Here is a 23,072-nt window from a genome sequence, read left to right as displayed (position 1 = left end):
TGTGCATCACAACTACTGAGACTGTGCACCCCAACCAGAGAGTCCCTGTGCCACAATGAAGGTTCCCACGTGCTACAACTAAGACCCAATGCAGCCAGATAAATAAAAATTTTAAAAATATATTCCTCTGTTTAACCTAATATGATGGCTTTTGCTTGCTCTAAAGACAATAGTCCTTAGCATAGTCCCCAGTTGTCTGCATGATCTTACCCCTGTCTTTTCAAGGGGACTTTTCTTAGGCCCCTCCTCTCTGAATGTGCTAACCTTCTTTCCCTGTATGACATGCATTGTAGGACCTTTGAGCACGTTAATTTTCTCTATCTCTGAAAAGGTTATCCTTTCATCAGATCAGATCAGATCAGATCAGTCCCTCAGTCGTGTCCGACTCTTTGCGACCCCATGAATCACAGCACGCCAGGCCTCCCTGTCCACCACCAACTCCCGGAGTTCACTCAGACTCATGTCCATCGAGTCAGTGATGCCATCCAGCCATCTCATCCTCTGTCGTCACCTTCTCCTCTTGCCCCCAATCCCTCCCAGCATCAGAGTCTTTTCCAATGAGTCAACTCTTCACATGAGGTGGCCAAAGTACTGGAGTTTCAGCTTTAGCATCATTCCTTCCAAAGAAATCCCAGGGCTGATCTCCTTCAGAATGGACTGGTTGGATCTCCTTGCAGTCCAAGGGACTCTCAAGCGTCTTCTCCAACACCACAGTTCAAAAGCATCAATTCTTCGGCGCTTAGCCTTCTTCACAGTCCAACTCTCACATCTATACATGACCATTGGAAAAACCATAGCCTTGACTAGATGGACCTTTGTCGGCAAAGTAATGTCTCTGCTTTTGCATATGCTATCTAGGTTGGTCATAACTTTCCTTCCAAGGAGGAAGCGTCTTTTAATTTCATGGCTGCAGTCACCATCTGCAGTGATTTTGGAGCCTCCCCAAATAAAGTCTGACACTGTTTCCACTGTTTCCCCATCTATTTCCCATGAAGTGATGGGACCGGATGCCATGATCTTTGTTTTCTGAATGTTGAGCTTTAAGCCAACTTTTACACTCTCCACTTTCACTTTCATCAAGAGGCTTTTTAGTTCCTCTTCACTTTCTGCCATAAGGGTGGTGTCATCTGAATATCTGAGGTTATTGATATTTCTCCCAGCAATCTTGATTCCAGCTTGTGTTTCTTCCAGTCCAGCGTTTCCCATAAGTTAATTGGTACATTTCAAGTTTATACTTCATATTGCAGCCCAAGAAACTCTTCCTCAGAATAGGTTCCTTTGATTGTAAACTCTCCTTGGATTCTATATGTAGTCTCTTTAAAATTTACAATAATTTGCAATTATATTTGTAATTACTTGTGTGTATTTGTGATTATTTTGTTAGTAATTATCTTTCTTACTAGACTAGAAGCACTATGAGTTATACCCATAACTATAGCACATTGCTTGGCACAGAGTGAGGGCTCAGTGAGTGGCAAAAGGATATCATCAAAACTTAATACTCATATGATGAGTTAAAATATCTTGTTTTAATTTACTTTTTTGGTGAGAATAAACAACTGTTTATTGACTAGTTCTTATTTATCTTTGAAATACCTGTTCATGTACTTTGCCTATTTTTCCATTAGTATCCCTGTATTTTTATTATAGATTTGCAGCTGTTCTTAGGGTTCCCCAGGTAGTGCTAGTGGTAAAGGATCCACTTGACAATGCAGGAAACACAAAAGATGCAGGTTCAATCCCTGAGTCCAGCAGATCTCTTGGAACAGGAAGTGCCAACCCACGCCAATATTCTTGCTTGGAAAATTACATAGCAGAGGAACCTGGAGGGCTACAGTCCATGGGTCCAAAAAGAGTCAGACATGACTGAGCACACACATAGGAGTTCTTAGGTGGCTAGATTTTATAACTTTCATATGTATGTTTCAGATACAGCATATTTGCATAAATCATTACTTGTATTTTCCCTTTGGAGTTGTGCGTGTGTGTGTGTGTGTGTGTGTATACATATGCATGCTGTACATTGAAATCTTTATGCATTCAGATTTATCAGTCTTTTCCCTTCTGACTTTGAATTCCTCTCATTTAGAAAGTGTTTCTGCACACCAAATTTGAAAATATACCCTACATTCTTCTAATACTAAATCCCCTTATATCTATGTCTCTTTCCTCTGTTTTGTCCTATTGATCTATTCCTCTATTCTTATACATATCATACTGTTTTAATTACTATAGCTTTTTGGGAGAGCATGTCCCCCTTTACTCTCTTTCCTGATTTTTCTAGGTTAGTCTTATGAGTTTGTATCTCTGGATAAACTTTAGAATAATCTGGCCTAATTCTCTATACTAATTCACTAGAAACTCAGTTGTGACTATTCAATTTGAAGAGAGGAAAAATATATTCCTTGTAGGGGAACTATTAAATAACATGGATTTCTCATCTGAAACATGGATTTCTCATCTGAAACCACAGAGACCAGAAGGAGATGGCACAGTAATTTTCAAGTGCTGGAAAAAAACCAAACCCAAACTGTAAACTCCTAATTCTGCATCTAGCAAAAATTCTCTTTAGAAATGAAGGGGAAATAAAGACCTCTAGATAATGAAGACCTTCAGATGAAGGAAAATGAAGAATTTGTCACCAGAAGGCCTAACCATAAAGACCAGCTAGAAGAAATTCTATGATTATAAAGGAACTGGTAAAAAGAAGAGGGTTAGAGCCTCAAAAGAAAAAAACAACAGTTTTCAGGGAATGTTTAACAGGAGGATTCCTACGTGCTGTTTCTCATAAATCCTCTGTTCCTTATCAGCTTCTGCCAGAGGCAAGTAGAATTGCATGCAGTTCTCAGGACTGAGGTCATTGTGTGATACAGGCTTGGGTCTCCTTTAGTAAACATTCTCTTTACAACAAAACTGCTTAGTCTCGGCCCCCTTTTCTTGAGATATAGATTGTCTCTTGACCTTGTGACCATTATTATCCCTTGTTCCCTTGGTAACTGTTACTGTACGTTTGGTTTTCTGATCTTTATCATTGTCAAAAAAAATTTCTTGTAGTACAGCCTATATATACTCACAGAAAAATCATTAAAGCACCTTTGCTCCATCAGAGCTCAGGTCCCTGTGTCATTTTTGTTTCTTTCTCTCCCTCTCTCTCTATGGCTAATTCTCTGGAGTGTAGAGACACATTGTGCTCACTTTTCTGTCCGGGCTTCTAAGACCCTCTCAAGAAGGCGCTCTGTGCCTTCACCCCCTCAAGAGGGCGCCTGGTGTCTTCATGAGCGACACAAGCTCTGTACCAAGAGCTTTATTGGTTTTCTGCATAAACCAAGAAATATCAGCCTCTTCCTCTCTTTCACTTTCTTATCGTCAACTCCGGACCACCAGGTTCTGGTCCATTAAAGGACCCCAACAAGTGGTGCCCGAACAGGGACTCTGATATACGTGACATTTCAGGCAGAGTGACTCCAGGAGGTCAGGGCCTATTGAGGTTGGTAAGTACTAAGACATGGGTCAAACGGCTGGAAAGCCCCATCATTTCTCTACTTTACTTCACCATTTGTTTAAAGTTCAGGGACTTCTGGTTTCACACCAACGAATAGAGGCTTGCCTTCAAACAGTAGTCGAACATAATCCCTGGTTCCCTGATAAAGACAGTTTTGATTTAGAAATTTGGCACTGGGTCAAAAAAAAATGTTGAATGAGCCACTGGACAAGGAAAAAATATTCCAATTGATTTCTGGCCTCTATGGGCTCTCATTAAAGCCATAATGTTGCCATTTCAAGATAATTCTAGCCCTCACGATATTCAATGATAGAACAATTATTGCATAAATATGAATTAGATGATAAAACTTTACAAAAGGCCCAATTAGAACAATATAAAATATGTCATCTTTTTCCTACTGGCCCTGCCCTGGCTGCTCCAATTCCTCCTCCTCTGCCAACAGACATGAATCCAAAAGTCTCTCCTTTGTTAAAACATAATGATTCTGACAACGACTCTCCTTAGACGTTTTTTGACACCAAAACTGACAATGCTCTTATAGACAATTATGATAAGTCCTTGACACAGACTCATATTTACAAAAAAGCAACACTCATTCACTCTCCTCCACAACAGAGGCTCTCTAAATTATTGGCTTTACAATCACAAGTTTCTGATGCTGATGGTTTTTCCGTCTTTCCAGTTTTAAAAAATTCTGACACTCAAAGATGCATAATACCTCAATATGACGGTATTAATCTTTTTCACATAAAACAAATAAAAAAGGCTGTAACTATGTATGGCCCACATTCGCCTTTTACTAGAAAGCTTCTAAATGTTGTGACATCTTCTACTAAAAACTTTATTCCCTATGATTGACAAACTTTAATAAAAACTCTCCTTAAACAGAAAAAATATCTTCAATAGACAATGTGGTTTCATGATATAGCCAAAGATCATGCTAACAAAAATGCTCGAGCTGACACGCCCCAAAACCAAATTACTTATAAAATGTTAACTGGCTCCAGACAATTTGATACCATAAAAGCTCAAATACAGTGCCCTCCCTTGTTACATAAACAATTAAAACCAGTGGCCCTTAAAGCTTGAGATCAAATTACTCCTCAAAGGGAAACTACAGGTAGTTACACTAAAATATTACAAAGACCTAATAAAAGTTATACTGATTTTTTAGCTAGATTAGAAACTGCTATTTCCCATACTGTAATAAAAAAAGGCCAAAAAACAGCTAAAAAAATTACTTGCTTATGAAAATACAAATCAAAAATGTCAAAGAGCTATTGCTTCAATTCATGAGACTGAGACTATTATTGATTATTTAAAGGCTTGTCACAATCTAAGATCAAAAACTCAAAAAATACAAATGCTAGTTGAGACAATGGCTGCTGACTTTAAAAAAGAAAATAAAAGATGCTTTACATGTAGAAATAAAAACCATTTAAAAAGAGACTGCCCTAAAAAGGCTAATAAAAAACCTCCAAAAATGTGCCCTCGTTGCCATAAAAAAATACATTGGGCCAAGGATTATAAATCTAAATTTGATACTGATGAAAAACCTATTCCAAAAAACTCCAAACAGGGGATCCCCCCCCACCTCAGGTCCCTTACCACAAAAACCAGAGACAAATTTTATCGTTTCCCTCAAACCCTCAACATCTGACAGTGCTGCCGTTGATATACCAGCCCTAAATGATTTTTTCCTTTACCCTCAAACAGTCCCTTCTAGAGTACCTACCAGACTTTTTGGACCCCTGCCCCCACAAACCTTCAGTCTTTTGCTTGGCCCATCTAGTTTGACTTCTAAAAAAATCACTGTTCACCCTGAAATAATTGATTCAGATTATAAAACTAAAATTCAAATTATGATGTCATCTCAGATTCTATGACAATTCAAAAAGAGAGACAAAATTGCTCAATTACTTCTTTTGCCTTACATTTCTATTAACTCCTCTAATAATGTACAGACAGACAGATTCGACAGTAAAAATCAAAAACAATCCTTATGGACATCATTGGTATCTAAATATGCCCGACCAAATATAAATATCAAAATTAATGGTAAAAGATTTTCTGGTTTCCTCGACACTGGATCTGATATTACTATTATTTCCAAACACTTATGGCCTAAATCCTGGCCCATACAAAAGGTCTTTTGCCAAATTGCAAAAATTTCTCAAACTAAAATACAAAAAGTCTATTAAAGTGTTCAGATATACCCATGTGAGAGACCAAAAGGCCAACCTACAACATTAAGACCTTATGTGATAAATGTCCCCCTTAATCTAATAAAAAGAGACTTATACAATGACAGACTCAGATATACATTCCACAGTTTTCCTAGGGGCCACTGCTCATTTAACAAACAAAACAATTATTAAAATAACTTTAAAAAATGATGAGCCTATTTAAACAGAGTAGTGGCCCCTTACCAAAAAAAAAAAAAAAAAAATTACAGGCTGCTAAAAAACTTATAGACACACAATTAAAATTAAAACATATTGAAAAATCTTACTCTCCTTGAAACTCTCCTATTTTTGTTATATAAAAAAAAATCTAACAAATGGTGCCTTTTGCTGCTGCTGCTGCTAAGTTGCTTCAGTCGTGTCCGACTCTGTGCGACCCCATAGACGGCAGCCCACCAGGCTCCTCCGTCCCTGGGATTCTCCAGGCAAGAACACTGGAGTGGGTTGCCATTTCCTTCTCCAATGCATGAAAGTGAAAAGTGAAAGTGAAGTCGCTCAGTCGTGTCTGACTCTTAGCGACCCCATGGACTGCAGCCTACCAGGCTCCTCCATCCATGGGATTTTCCAGGCAAGAGTACTGGAGTGGGGTGCCATTGCCTTCTCCGATGGTGCCTTTTAACAGACCTTAAAAAAGTTAATACATCTATAAAACCTATGGGTACATTACAACCAAAAATCCCATCACCTACTAGTATTCCTCAAAATTGACATATTATTATTATTGATTTACAAGATTGCTTCTTTAATATATCTTTACACCCTTTAGACCTAGAGAGATTTGCTTTCTCTCTCCCTTTTCCTAATCACATCGGGCCTCATAAGCAATATCAATAGAATGTGCTGCCTCAAAAAATGATAAACTCTCCCACCATGTGTCAATACTACGTGGCTAAAGCCCTTGAGCCTGTGAAAAAACAATTTCCTGACTTTCTTGTTGTTCATTATATAGATGACATATTGTTTTCGGCTCCATCTGTTTTAAAAATGCAACATATGTTTGATATAGCTCAACAATGCTTAAAAACTCTGGGTTAATCATTGCCCCTAAAAAAATTCAAACCTCTAGACCTCACCATTACTTAAGATTTATTGTTGATAGACAACATATTATTCCTCAATTAACTCAGATTCATACTGATAAATTATCAACTTTAAATAATTTTCAAAAACTCTTGGATGATATAAATTAGATTATACCCTCATTAGACATTGCTAATTATCAACTAACTAATCTATTTAATACTTTAAAAAGAGATCCTAATTTAGATAGCCCTCATTCACTTTCTAAATAAACACGATAAAAACTCTATTTATACAAAATAAATTACAAAAAAGTTTCTTACATGAGATTACATTTACCTCTAAAATTATTTGTACTCCCCTCTCTTCATTCTCCCACAAAACTTCTTGCCCAACAAAAACATCCAATAAAATAGATCTATACCCATTAAAAAAAAATAAAGTCACTTACACCTTACCTTGATTTAATTACTCTCATCATTATCAATAAAAAAACTAAAACTAAAACTCTAATTGGCTTTGATCCTCATAAAATTGTAATACCTATCAATAAATCTCAATTTAAAAGCACATTACAAACTTCCACCGATCTTCCAATAACCTTTCTAAAATATTTTGGAGAAATTTCATTCCATTATCTGTCTAACAAACTATGAAATTTCTTCAAAAATACTAAATTTATTATTTCCCATATCGTCAGCTCACAGCCTATACTACAAGCTAAAGTTTTCTATATAGATTGGACTAAAAACGCCAAAGCCTCATTCTGGTCTCTCAAAAAATAGAAAGTCTCTTACACTAAATTCCATTCTGCTCAACAAAATAAATTATATACTCTTATTCAAGTTATTTGCCTACATCCTTACCCCATTAATATAGTCTCTGATTCCTTATAGTCAGTTTTTGTATTAAAAAATAAAAACCTCTACTATAAACCCCAATCAACCTATTATTCAACAACTTAAAAAAAATTACAATCCACTGTTAAAAGCCATACTTCTCCCATTTATATTACCCATATTCAGACATATTCCTACCTTCCTGGTCCTATGACTCATGGTAATAAACAGACTGATAAACTTGTTTATTTTGCTACTCCTAAAAAATAACATGCTCTGTTACACAACAATGCTGGCTCCCTACACCAGCTATAAAAAATCCCATACCGCCAGGCTAAAAAAATTATTAATAATTGCTCTACTTGTAAACCCCTACATCTTCGACCCATTACACAAGATATTAATCCTCAAAGATTACAGCCTAATAAACTATGATAGATGAATGTAACTCATTGTCCTAAACTTTCTCCATCTTCCTTCCTACATGTCTGTATCTACACCAATTCTTCTTTTATATGAGCCGCACCTCTTCGTGGTAAATCTACACATCACTTTATAACTCACCTATTAGCCTGCTTTGCTATAATAAAAACTCCAAGTTCTATTAAAACAGATAATGGCCCTGCCTACACTTCAAGATATTTCAAACAATTTCTACAATCCTTTTCTATTAAACATATTCCAGACATTCCTTATAATCCACAGACACAAGACATAGTCAAACGAACACATCACACACTAAAATTATTAGTTTTAGTAATAAAAAATTACTAACTTACAAATAAAAAAATTAAAAAATACACAAAACACTGCTGTCTTCCTTATCTAAAACAGACTTTACTAAATCCAACATAAGATATTTTCTAAACCTACAACTATTGCTCAGTTCAGTTCAGTCGCTCAGTCGTGTCCGACTCCTTGCAACCCCATGAATCACAGCATGCCAGGCCTTCCCGTCCATCACCAACTCCCGGAGTTCACTCAAACTAATGTCCATTGAGTCAGTGATGCCATCCAGCCATCTCATCCTCTGTCATCCCCTTCTCCTCCTGCCCCCAATCCCTCCCAGCATCAGGGTCTTTACCAATCAGTCAGCTCTTTGCATGAGGTGGCCAAAGTATTGGAGTTTCAGCTTTAGCATCAGGCCCTCCAAAGAACACCCAGGACTGATCTCCTTTAAGATGGACTGGTTGGATCGCCTTGCAGTCCAAGGGACTCTCAAGAACCTTCTCCAACACCACAGTTCAAAAGCATCAATTATTCAGTGCTCAGCTTTCTCTAGAGTCCAACTCTAACATCCATACATGACCACTGGAAAAATAGACGGATCTTTGTTGGCAAAGTAATGACTCTACTTTTGAATATGCTATCTAGATTGGTCATAATTTTCCTTCCAAGGAGTAAGCATCTTTTAATTTCATGGCTGCAATCACCATCTGTAGTGATTTTGGAGTCCAAAAAAATAGTCTGACACTGTTTCCACATCTATATCCTGTGAAGTGATGGGACTAAATGCCATGATCTTAGTTTTCTGAATGTTGAACTTAAAGCCAACTTTTTCACTCTCCTCTTTCATTTTCATCAAGAGGCTTTTTAGTTCCTCTTCACTTTCTGCCATAAGGGTGGTGTCATCTGCATATCTGAGGTTTTTGACATTTCTCCAGGCAATCTTGATTCCAGCTTGTGCTTCTTCCAGCCCAGCGTTTCTCATGATGTACTCTGCATAGAAGTTAAATAAGCAGGGTGACAATATACAGCCTTAACGTACTCCTTTTCCTATTTGGAATCAGCCTGTTGTTCCATGTCCAGTTCTAACTGTTGCTTCCTGATCTGCATATAGGTTTCTCAAGAGGCAGGTCAGGTGGTCTGGTATTCCCATTTCTTTCAGAATTTTCCACAGTTTATTGTGATCCACACAGTCAAAGGCTTTGGCATAACAATAAAGCAGAAATAGATGTTTTTCTGGACCTCTCTTGCTTTTTCCATGATCCAGCGGATGTTGGCAATTTGATCTCTGGTTCCTTTGCCTTTTCTAAAACCAGCTTGAACATCTGGAAGTTCGCAGTTCATGTATTGCTGAAGCCTGGCTTGGAGAATTTTGAGCATTACTTTACTAGCATGTGCTGCTGCTGCTGCTGCTGCTAAGTCGCTTCAGTCGTGCCTGACTCTGTGTGACCACAGAGACGGCAGCCCACCAGGCGCCCCTGTCTCTGGGATTCTCCAGGCAAGAACACTGGAGTGGGTTGCCATTTCCTTCTCCAGTGCGTGAAAGTGAAATGTGAAAGTGAAGTCGCTCAGTCGTGTCCGACTCTTAGCGACCCCATGGACTGCAGCATACCAGGTTCCTCCGTCCATGGGATTTGCCAGGCAAGAGTACTGAGATGAGTGCAATTGTGCAGTCGTTTGAGCATTCTTTGGGATTACCTTTCTTTGGGATTGGAATGAAAACTGACCTTTTCCAGTCCCGTGGCCACTGCCAAGTTTTCCAAATTTGCTGGCATATTGAGTGCAGCACTTTCATAGCATCATCTTTCAGGATTTGAAATAGCTCAACTGGAATTCCATCACCTCCACTAGCTTTGTTTGTAGTGATGCTTTCTAAGGCCCACTTGACTTCACATTCCAGGATGTCTGGCTCTAGGTGAGTGATCACACCATCGTGATTATCTGGGTCATGAAGCTGTTTTTTGTACAGTTCTTCTGTGTAATCTTGCCACCTCTTCTTAATATCTTCTGCTTCTGTTAGGTCCATACCATTGCTGTCCTTTAATGAGCCCATCTTTGCATGAAATGTTCCCTTGGTATCTCTAATTTTCTTGAAGAGATCTCTAGTCTTTCCCATTCTGTTGTTTTCTTCTATTTCTTTGCATCAATCACTGATGAAGGCTTTCTTATCTCTCCTTGCTATTCTTTGGAACTCTGCATTCAGATGCTTATATCTTTCCTTTTCTCCTTTGCTTTTTGCTTGTCTTCTTTTCACAGCTATTTGTAAGGCCTCCTCAGACAGCCATTTTGCTTTTTTGCATTTCTTTTCCATGGGGATAGTCTTGATCCCTGTCTTCTGTACAATGTCACAAACCTCTGTCGGTTCATCAGGCACTCTGTGTATCAGATCTAGTCCCTTAAATCTATTTCTCACTTCCACTGTATAATCATAAGGGATTTGATTTAGGTCATACCTGAATGGTCTAGTGGTTTTCCCCAATTTCTTCAATTTAAGTCTGAATTTGGCAATAAGGAGTTCATGATCTGAGCCACAGTCAGCTCCTGGTCTTGTTTTTGCATTAACAACTTGTTTTGTATTAACAACTATTGTTAATACAGGTTTATTTGTTTTAATTTTTTTAAACTTACCACAAGAAGATATCTTGACAAGAACAAAAAGAATTTCAAAAAATTAAAAGACTCGTCTCCTCCTCTGCCCATTTTATATCAAGACGGGTTAAATAAACAATGAAAATCTGAAAAATTAATCTTACAGAAAAAAGGGTATGCTATATTTCCCCAGATAGATCCAACAAACTTACATGGCTTCCTCTTCAAAAGATACGACCCAAGGGGTCCCTGGCTTTTGAGATAGAGACGAAACAACAACCACCCCTCAAAAAAAAAAAAAAAAAAATCCAATACGGGCCATGGTGGCTCTAAAGATCTCCAAAAAACACCACCCTTGGTGATATCAACCTTATAATCTCCCCTCTTGGAGACAAATAAAAACCCTTACTAATCAAACTAAAAATCTGGTTTCTCAACAAAAAATGCCTCAAAGTCCTAAAAGCCTCACTATGCTCACTTTGCTTGCTTGCGCCTCCTCTGCTCAAACTGAACCGATTAATCACACTTACTGGACTTACATACCCATCCCCCCTTTACTTCAGGTTGTAAAATAGACAGAAAAACTCCAATCATATTAGCCAATGACTCCATACATATGCCGTCACCCTAGAGCCTTAAAGGGCCCTCACACCCTATAAAAACAAACAAACAAACAAAAAACTAATTAATATCTCTCTAAGTTATAAAGTCCTTTTTTTGTGTATGAGCCCAACAAAATTATACATAAATGTTAGCAAACAAACTTGGGCTTTCGTCCTGTCTCCAAAAAAAAGACTTTCAGACACTACTTAGATTATTTACTGCCCTTTCTTTGTCCATAAACCATGTTTATACTACTAAAACTTTAGAAAAAAAGTTAGAAAAAACCCCTGAAAAACACTATACAAAAAGTTTACTAATAAAAACTTTAAATATATTCCTGTTCATTGGGACAAATGTCAGGCCAAATCAAAAAAATTAATGTTTGTGGCTAATCGTACAATTGTCGATTGGAGACCCCATGGTATGTGGTTATCTAACTGCTCAGATGATATTGACAAAACTATATATGATTATGTTACTCAAGTAACATAAAAGGTTACTAATACTACAATAAAACATTACCACGACAAAAGACTTCTTAGATGGCTTGACGGTAAAATGGCCCCCCCTCGTCCTCAAATCATTCTTGATAAACAGATTGGGCCTGAACAATGAGACATCTAAAAACCTGCTACAAACACTGAAAAACTTGAGACTTAGACCAGACATTTCACAAAAACTGCTGCTGCTGCTGCTAAGTCGCTTCAGTCGTGTCCGACTCTGTGTGACCCCATAGACGGCCGCCCACCAAGGCCCCGCCGTCCCTGGGATTCTCCAGGCAAGAACACTGGAGTGGGTTGCCATTTCCTTCTCCAATGCATGAAAGTGAAAAGTGAAAGTGAAAGTGAAAGTGAAGTCGCTCAGTCGTGTCTGACTCTTAGCGACCCCATGGACTGCAGCCTACAAGGCTCCTCCATCCATGGGATTTTCCAGGCAAGAGTACTAGTCATAGCCATAAAAATTATTTCTTTTGCTATAATCAATCATATTTTATACAAGCCTGTGTTTCACTTCCTTTTGTTATAGCTATAAAAATTTTACAATTCAATCTTTACTTTCTGTAACTTACATAAATTGTAAATTATATACTTGTCTTAACTCCTCTATTTCCTTAAAAAATGACTCCCTTTTGATTCTTCAGTCTCGACATAATCTGTTCTGTTCGGTTCAGTTCAGTTCAGTTCAGTTGCTCAGTTGTGTCCGACTCTCTGCGACCCCATGAATTGCAGCACGCCAGGCCTCCCTGTCCATCACCATCTCCCGGAGTTCACTCAAACTCACGTCTGAGTCGGTGATGCCATCCATCCATCTCATCCTCTGTCGTCTCCTTCTCCTCCTGCCCCCAATCCATCCCAGCATCAGAGTCTTTTCCAATGAGTCAACTCTTCACATGAGGTGGCCTAAGTACTGGAGTTTCAGCTTTAGCATCATTCCTTCCAAAGAAATCCCAGGGCTGATCTCCTTCAGAATGGACTGGTTGGATCTCCTTGCAGTCCAAGGGACTCTCAAGTGTCTTCTCCAACACCACAGTTCAAAAGCATCAATTCTTGTGCGCTCAGCTTTCTTCACAGTCTAACTCTTGCATCCATACATGACCACTGGAAAAACCATAGCCTTGACTAGACGGACCTTTGTTTTGGTTACCAATAAATCTCCAGCGGCCCTGATAAAAAGGTCCCATGGCTAGACTTGCTTTCTGGTTACTTACTAAATTGCTCTGATGATCTAAACAATTCATTAGATGGCCGATTTTGACATTTTGAAATTAATAGATATTTACACCACTGCTGCTGTCACTGGTGTTGTTTTACAAACCTCAATTCAAACACATAATTTTATTCAAAATTAGACTAAAGATGCTCATACTATGTGGGCCACTCAGGCTCAAATAAATAAAGATATTAAAAAAAACCAAAACTAAACTAAAAACAGCTATCAAATGGGTTAGTAATCAATTAACAGATATACAAAAACAGGTGATGCTAAAATGTGATTAAAATTCTACTCAATTTTGTGTTACTCCTATTCATTTCAATAATAGTGCCTACAACTGAAAACAAAGCGAATTTCATTTACAAAACATACATGATAATGCCTCTCTAAATATACAATTATTACAAAAAAAATTTAAAACCTTTTCTAATAATCTGCCCTCTTCCACTAATTTAAAAACTCTAACTAAACAACTAACTGATCAATTATCAGGGCCAGACCCACACAGATGGTTTCAAAACATTACTCACAACATCAAGTCTTAATTTTAGTGGTTGTCTTGACAATTATATTTCTTATCTACCGTTGCCTTCATACAAAGATTGTTAAAACTAAACAAACTCTTACAGCCAAAACTCTTTTTACACATATTATAAATAAATTTAAAAAATGGGTAGAAATGGGTAGAAGTAAGGGTAAATATGATGGACTATTCTCATGAGTTTTAAAAATCACATTTGATGGTTGAAACAAAAAATTACACCACCATCTGATATGGAAATCCAATGTATGCACTTCACTCAGATGGGAAAATGTCAAAAACCAGTAGACTATGTTAAGTAGGGTGTGTAATATCTAATGAAACCACTAACAAAAAAAAAAAAAGAAAGAAAGCTGCAAAGAGACACTCAAAAATACTTTCAATAATTAACAGTAGAATTCTAAAAAATATTCAAGTAACCCACAGAAAAGCATGAAAATTGGAAAAGAGGTATGATAAACAAGGAGCAAAAAATTTTAAAGTCCCAACTCATGTTTATGTACAAAACCAGTACACACTCATATTTAGCTATGATTATACTGTATTTTTGTTGCTATTTTTCTTCTGTTTCTCAAACATACTAAGATAATTCTTACCGATTTCTCTTTCCTCTGCCTACGACATTCTGTGGTCTCCACCCAAATTTATCTTCTCAAAAGGTTCTTTAAAACTACTCCATCCAAGAGCAGCTTCTCTCATACTCAAATTATTCTATATCATATTGACCTGTTTTGTTTTTAGCATAGCATTTATTTATACTAGATAACTTCTTCTGTTTTTAAAAATTCAATGATTATTGTCTATGTTCCTTCATTAGAATATCAGATCCTGAGAACAGAAACCTTTTCTGTCTTATTTGGACCTTTACCTCATTGCCTAGAACTGTGGTAAATGGTATGTATAGGCTCATAAATTTTTTTGCATAATTGAATATATTCAATAAGTATATTTTTGTAAATGTGCATTCCTTCAATGTATCAATTTACTGTAAATAGTCAAATAGATAAAAGATTTAAATGTTAAAAATAAAACCATAGTCAAGTAATAGAAGACAATTTTATAGCCTATAACATTGAATTTGTGAGGTGAAATCTATGCTTTATAATTGATCTCCTTAATATGCTTTAAAAATCTTTTTCATCCATAATATTATAAGTATCCATATGATTGTATATGATGCTTTTGTTGTGTCTTATATTGCAATTACAAATTACACCTTTTGGAATTGATGTTTTTTAGTGTAACGTAGGGGTGCAATGGGGCTTCCCAGGTGGCACAATGGTAAAGAATCCTCTTGCAATGTGGGAGACATGGGTTCTGTCTCTGGGTTACGAAGATCTCCTGGAGAAGGAAATAGCAACCCACTCCAGTATTCTTGCCTGGGAAATCCCATGGACAAAGGAGCCTGGTGGGCTACAGTCCATGGAGTGTAAGGGTTGGACATGAATTAGAGACTAGATAACAACAACAGCAAGGAATGCAATGCTATTATTTTGTCCAAAATGTTTGGCTGAAGGTCCCAACAACATATATTAATGAAACATCCTGCTCTTAATTTTTAAATTTACTTTTTAGTTGGAAGAAAATTGCTTTACAATGTTTTGTTGGTTTCTGCCATACTATTTAAATTTAAGTGACCCAGAGATTACATAAGGACAAATTAGAAGTCTTATGGTCACATGGGCTCCCAGACTCTGTCACATGAAGGTAAACTCCTGAACAGATTTTTAAGAATAAGAATGTATAGGTACACCCCCTCAGGTTTCTCCTTTTATTGACTTTTTCTTATCTTTGACCTTCAGATCATAGTTTCAGCAAAAGAAACCAGAAGCAAAGACAAATCAAACCTTCATTAAACTGATCTTATGAGCAGGGTATACAAGCTTTTATGGACATTTTCATTTCCCTTGGCCATATAGCTAAAAGGAGAATTGCTGAATCCTGTGGTCAGTTCATGTTAATTTTTTGAAGAAACTGCCAAACTGTTTTCGAAAGTGGTTGCATGTTGTTTTATATCCCCACCAGCTGTGTATGAGGGTTTTACTGTCTCACACCATTGCCAACACTTTGTCTTGGAGTCTTTTACGTCTGGCCGTTCTGAGTATCATGTTGCATCTTTGGTTAATTCTTAAGAGTTGAAAACATGAAACAGTCCAAATGTCCATCAATAGGTGAACGGATGGACTAACTGGTGTAACCATAGAATGAACTACTCAGCAATAAAATAACAGGCTACTGATGCCCACAAATTTCAAAAACATTCAGCTGACACAAAGGATTACTTATTGTATAATTCCATTCATATGAAATTCTAGAAAAGATAAAAATAATCCACAGGGTTGAATGTGAGATCAATGGTTGCGGTTAGCAGTAGGAGTGAGATCTGACTGGGAAGAGGCATAGGAAACATTTTGAGTGCTGGAAAGTTGTACATCTTGGTAGCAGTGGTGGTTATATAGACTCAGACATTTATCAAAATGCATAGAACTCAGGGCTTCATGTGTTCCAGTGGTTAGGATTCCATGCTTCTAGTCCATGCAAGGGGCACAGGTTTGATTCCTGGTTGAGAACTAAGATTCCACATGCTGTGTGGCGAGGTGCCTCCCCACCCCCCCAAAAGGCATGGAACTTGAACTTTATGTTAAAATAGATATATTTTATCAATAAAATTTATTTTTAAAATGTGGTTCTGAAGAAAGAATGAAGATAGGTAGACTAAAACTTGTTAAAGGAACAATTAAAAAAATTTTGATTTATTTTTGGCTGTGCTGGGTTTTCATTGCTGTGCAGGCTTTTCTCTAGCTACAGTGAGCAGGGCCTACTCTCTAGTTGCAGTGCATGTGCTTCTCATTGCAGTGGTTCCTCTTGTTGCAAAGTAGAGGCTCTAGGGCTCTCAGCCATCAGTAGTTGGGGCTCCTGGGCTCTAGAGCATAGGCTCAATAGTTGTGGCTCAGGGCTTAGCTGCTCCATGATATGCGGGATCTTCCTGAATCAGGGGTTGAACCTGTGTCTTCTGCATTGGCAGGCGGATTTTTTTACCACTGAGCCTCCAGGGAAGCCCTTAAAGGAATAATTTTTAAAATAGCAGGTCTAGCCCCATTAAAAGCAGCAATTGATCAGAGCCTGGGCCCTGTGGAGGACAGCTCCATCACTATTTTGTAAGGGGTAGCAAATACAGATGCACTGGTAACACACATATGCCCCAGAGGTGTAAGGCAAACCCCACAAAGATTTAGAAGCCTGATATCAATGATGTTTTCAGAAGTTTAGTGAACTAGGAATGCTTAGACAGCCCTGTAAAGTAAGGGACAAGTTATTTAAATTCACACCTGACACCACAAAGAGGTATAACACTTAGTGGACCTCTCTGCATTAGGAAGGCATTTTGGAACACACTTGAAAATTCTACTGTGAACAGTTTCCAATTTTGAGTGAAGCTCAGATCAAGAGCTTGGCAGCAGGCCCAGCGTGGGTGCTAGATTTCCTCCAGATGAAACTGTGAGATGCTTCAGCTCTTGCTGTTAGGACAGGAGGGAGATGGGATACTGTGTGGAGTGGACTTCAGTCTCTAATAGATTTACAAAGGCCTCAGATTTGGGAGGAAGACCTTGACTTCTGTGGCAGAGAACTATTTCACTATATCACTGGAGAAATAGATTCTGTGGCAACACACTCTAATAGAGATCAACCTTGTCACCACCATGTGGTCCTTGACCAGTGACAGCCATCCTCAGATGAAGTATCAGGTTTGTTGACTGCTGCTGCATCTCATCATATTGTGGAAATGATCTATTTGGAATTGGGCCCTGGAAAGTCCATAAAGTAAAATGGATAAATGGGGAGTCCAGAGCCCTATGTCATTCATGGGGACCTCCCTATGACCACTGGCCGAGGAGGAGACAACTCAGGCCTGGTTCACAGATACATCAGCACCATATGAAAGGCACCACTGATACGTGGAGCCCCCATTTTGTGAAGACCTTCCTAGTGGTCAAAGCTATGAGCAAGATACTTGGAAATCTGCTTTATGTAGGAGGAGGGATGCCTGGGAACATGGATATGAATCAATTTCTTGGCAGAAGTAATTCACTTGTCTGGTTGTTAGAATCCCAACAGGACACAAAACTGGGACATCAGTGACAAGGAAGTGTGAAGGAAAGCCAATGTGGTTGAACTTGGTACTTTGGTCATGGACATAAAGCGTGTGGAGTTTTGTGTTTCACACTGATGCCTAAGAGACAGAGAAAGCAAACAGGACAGAGAGGCTCATTTTGTGCAAATGCAACAATATATTTTAAGGCAGAGAAAGTGTAGTGATGGAATCATGATCATGGGTAAGTCCACTAGTATTAACATTTATCTGCTACCTAGAAGCAGTCAGTCTGACACACAAGAAAGTGGCCCATTGACTGTTCCTAAATTTTACTGTATGTACTTGTGAACCAATGACAGGGTCGGTCCTCAATGACATCCAACTTCTATATTTTTGATATTACAAAGATAAGTCCTTCATAAGTTGTCCCTCTATTTTGGTCCTTAAGATCCCATGATCAATTAACCACTTCCAAAGACTTCTGTAGGTCAAGCAATTCTGATTACCACAATGACCTTGAGCCCACTGCAGTTGTAACGGATGAGGTAGGCGGACGGCCACCGGAACATGATCATTACCACAAGTCCCTTAAGGAGGGACCATTAACCCAGCAGTTAGAAGTCCTACTAGGTCAATAGTCAGACTTGCAGGAGTCCTGGGTCAGAGAGTTTGGTGAGAGATGGATTGGTGGCCTTCTCCCTGGGGCCCTTCAGACTTTCTGGCCTTGGGACAATGGGTGAACTGGGGAGCCCAGGGACAAGTTTGGGGCCAGCTGGGTCCTGGATACCTGGCTCCTTCAGTGATGATTGCTGGACAAAGCCTGGGGACCTGACCCTGAGGGCCCTTCCAGCTGAGATCTGCCTCCTCAGTCAGGCATGGGCACTGGTGGGAGGACCCAGACTAGGTGCTGGACAAAAACTCTCAATTAGGGTCACCAGTCCACACAGGGAACCCCTGTTCTTAAGCAGGGCCTGGACCTCAGAGGGTGAAAGTCAAGGCTCAGGACCTTGAACAAATAAAGTGAGGGATAATGATGCTGCTTTGCTTACAGGGTTTGCCAAGTGTTAAAAGCTGCAAGGAGGAATGGAGACAGAACTAAATGCCTCCTCTTTTCTTTCTTCTTAACAGAAAATAACATTTAAAAACATATATTTATTTGTTTTTGGTTGCTCTGTCTTTGTTACTACGTGTGGGCTTTGTCTAGTTGAAGAAATCAGGGGCTACTTCCTAGTGGCAGTGTGTGGGCTTTCCATTTCGGTGGCTTCTCTTGTGGAGCACAGGCTCTATGATACATAGCCTCATGAGTTGCAGCTCACAGGCTCTAAAGCACAAGCTCAGTAATTGTGGTGCTCAGGCTTAGTTGTCCCAAAGCATGTGGAATCTTCCCTGACAAGGGATTGAACTGGTGTCCCCTGCATTGAAAGGGAGATTCTTAACCACTAGACCACCAGGGAGGCCCTAACATTTGTTTTGTTAGAGGTTTATAGGCTCATTGTGACCTGACCATGATCTGACCATGACCTGACCTCAATAACTCACATTTTCCTAGGATGCTGGGGATCCCATCACCCAGCAGTTTCTCAGGGCCCTGGCAGACGTGTCTTCTAGTCCCTCTTGGAGGTCAAAATTGGGGAAATTGGTGAGTAAATTACTCATGATAAATCTACATCAACAACCATATTTCCTTCAGTATTTATATTATGCCAGGGCATTTCTAGTATCTTAGTATTGGCCTCTGCCCAGTTCAGCTTTCAGCTAACTAACTAAACAGAAACAAAGGTACCGACAGATCAACAAAATCAAAATCTTGCTCACTGTAAAAGCTAATAGACATACTTCTGCCAAGATGGAATAAGAAAACAGAATTTATTGATTTTATTAATGAAAAATTCAACGTAAGCACAGAGAAGATTCCAGTTAGTAAGAAAATACCTATAACTTGATGTCAATACATCATATAAATTACTAGAAAACCAGCCTACTCAAACTTCCTGGATAATCTATGAAGCAGGGGCTTCCCTTGTGGCTCAGTGGTAAAGAATCTGCCTGCCAATGAAAGAGATACAGGTTCGACCCCTGATCCCATATGCTGTGGAGCAACTAAGCCCATACACTACAACTACTGAGCCCGTGCTTAAGAGTAACTCTGAGCCTATTAGCCGAGGCTACTGAAGCCCACATGCCTAGATCTCATTCACCACGAGAGAGGCCACCTCAATGAGAAGCCTGTGCGCCGTAACTAGAGTAGCCCCTGATTGCCACAACTAGAGAAAGCCCATGCAGCATTGAAGACCCAGCACAGCCAAAAATAAAACAAATGAAATTATTTTTTAAAAATTTAACAAAAACCTATAAAGCAGTGTGAAGAAATGTGAGTCCTATGGTATCTTCAGTGCTGCTACTGCTGCTAAGTCACTTCAGTCGTGTCTGACTCTGTGCGACCCCATAGATGGCAGCCCACCAAGAATTTCAATCCTGTCCAACAGCAGTATCTTCCACCAGGGCTGATTTGGCCACTACTGAACATCTAAAATAAGAGACGAAGACTGAGTCCCCAATATAGCACCATTACTAGGAGAGACCAACTAGCACTTGACTATTTTGGCCCTCAAAAGGCCAGTGTTTGTCCTCACAGGAAAATCTAATATTCCAGGCATGTGTTTTCTTTCCTGCCCCCAGGGCCTCAGCCGGCACCACTATCCAAAGGCTTACAAAATGTCTGGTCAGCCAGTATGCTATCCCACATACACTGCATCAGTCCAGAGGACCCACTTTGCATTAAAGGATGTGCAAGACTATGTCCAGCACAAAAGGACCCACTGCATGTACCAGAAGCTGCTTCTGCAAGAGAGCTTTGAAACAGCCTAGTGAAAGCACAGTTGAAGCCCCAGCTCAGAAGCAATATTTTGCCAGGACAGGGTGCTGCCCTTCAGAGTCCAGTCTACAAAATGGACAAAAGCCAGTGCTGTGTTCTCAAAGTGGAAGAACCCAGCAGTGAGGGTGGGCCTCACCAACCACCACTACCAAAGACCCTCCAGGGGCCCTTGTGCTTCCTGGACACTCCACTCCAGGCTGCAGAGTTAAGAGGTCTTGAACCCCACAGGAGACATACATTTCACCAGGGACAGAGCATTTTCCACTTAATTAATAAAGACAGAAACGACTTGAGGATTGTGTTCCTTGTAACCAGGGACCAGCAGGAAAGAGGAGCTGTTGTCTATGCAGGGTGTCTGATACATCATGGGGTGAATGGGCTGCTCTCATACACAGGACAGGGAATCTGAGTTGATGCGGGTAACCCACTGAGATCCTTCTTGGAGTTTCCTTGCCCACTTGTGATGGTAACTGGAGAAACACAGCAGCTTGGGTGTGTGAAGGGCATGGTGACCAGGGCCCAGAGCCCTTAGAAATGAGGATCTGGCTCATGCTGATGTCAGCAATGGTGGTAGCTATGAGAATCTGGAATGCATAACAGGTGAGAGCAAACAGTTGCAACAGGAGGGCTGTAGTTCTTCCTGATTTCCCTCTTCTTAGTCTCCCTCTAGACAAACCCAACCTTGGAAGGGATGCTGTGTGCAGTTGTGGAGCTGAACCACCCAGATCCCTCTTCCAGGAACAACCTGATGCCCAGAGGCAGGGACTCCCTCCACTTGCCAGCTTATCCAGAGTTGGTCTCAGGGGAAAAGGGCTGCTTCACCTGAGATCACTCTCTCCTCAGGGCAGCCTGCCTCTACTGACTCACAGCTCAGGATTGTAAGGGCCTGAATGTCATGGCCAAATATGAGACACTTTTACGAGTGATTCTCTTCAGAGCCTTTGCTGGTCTGGCCAAGGTCTCCACAACCTACAGTGCAGTTGTGATTTTCCTCTGACCAATCCATTCCTTTCTCTTCTTCCATTACTTCATGTTGATTCTCAAAAAACATCTTGCACCTCAAAGTTCACCTCTGCTGGGAGCCAGCATGAGGAACTCCGCCCGTGGCAAAGGTCATGAGGAAGGAGGCTCGACATACGCAAAGGTGGGATTGAGCCTCAGGAGTCCCCCTGGAAATTCTCGAGCATCTACCCCCCAAACCAGAGTCTGCCTACTTTACTGCTTTGTGCTCTCACCTCTGACTTTACGGGGGGCTATCCCCCACCACCATCTCTCTCTCTGAAAAAGAGTTAACTTACAGCTCCAGTTGATAAAGTTCCTGGGCGTGACAAGAGTGTTTTAGTTCACAAACCCCTCAGATGGCTCTCTAACTTGCCTGACAGGCTTACCCGGACTCCTGCAGCTATGCATACAATTGTCTACAGTCTCCCAGCCGCGAGAGGCACGGGAAGCTTAAGATATTCAAATAGTATAGAGCCTCTCGGAGAGTTAGAAATTGTTAGAATAGAACTAGTAGAAGATTTCATTGTTGAGCCAATGCTTGCTGCCAAGTTTCCACATCCCCTGTATTGTATCCTTGGAAATGTATTAATTAATATAGTTGGTATGTAGAAAAAATAAGTAGTGGCCTTGGTGTTAACAACTTTAGGCCCTTAAGGTAATAAATTCTTTCCTTTGTTGTAAACCCACTGCACTTCTGCCCTGTAGGAATCAACTTTATCTAACACCTTCAGAGGATAGCGCCAAATTTTAAAATAATTACTCTTAGAGAAAATAAGTCTTATGGTTGACAAACCTTTATCAGAGTCATAAAATGTTAACAGGCCTTCTGGCCAGAAGATGATGTAAATCACCTAAACTGTTTGTATACGATAAGTTTGCAGAAAAGAAACCCTGGTTTTGATAAAGATCAAAGACTGCTGACTTTGCATGATTTCACACCCCCTATTATCTTCTAGGTGCAACTTAGGGTATAAAAGCCCCTGTTGAAAATAAAGCTACGGGCCTTGCTCACCGAAGCTTGGTCTCCCGGTGTTGTTCTTTCTTGTTTCCTTTTCCTCCTTTTCTCTTCTGTTCTTCCTTCATGCCAAAATAATTTGGAGCGTGGGGGTCCTCTGCAACCACTTATTTGCCTGGGCTTCTAAGACCCACTCGAGAAGGTCCCTAAGGGGGGGCATCTTCCGCTATTCGAGAGGGAGCCTGCAGCCTCTGTGGTCAGAGCAAGTTTGGTGCCACGAACTTTATTGATTTCCCACGTAAACCGGTTATTATTGAGCATCTAATAAATCTCAGCCTTTGCTATCCCTTAATCGTCAACGCCGTCAT

This window comes from Bubalus kerabau, chromosome 16 (genome assembly GCF_029407905.1).
Source record: "Bubalus kerabau isolate K-KA32 ecotype Philippines breed swamp buffalo chromosome 16, PCC_UOA_SB_1v2, whole genome shotgun sequence".
Classification (NCBI taxonomy): Eukaryota; Metazoa; Chordata; class Mammalia; order Artiodactyla; family Bovidae; genus Bubalus; species Bubalus kerabau.
This window is presented reverse-complemented; position numbering follows the sequence as displayed.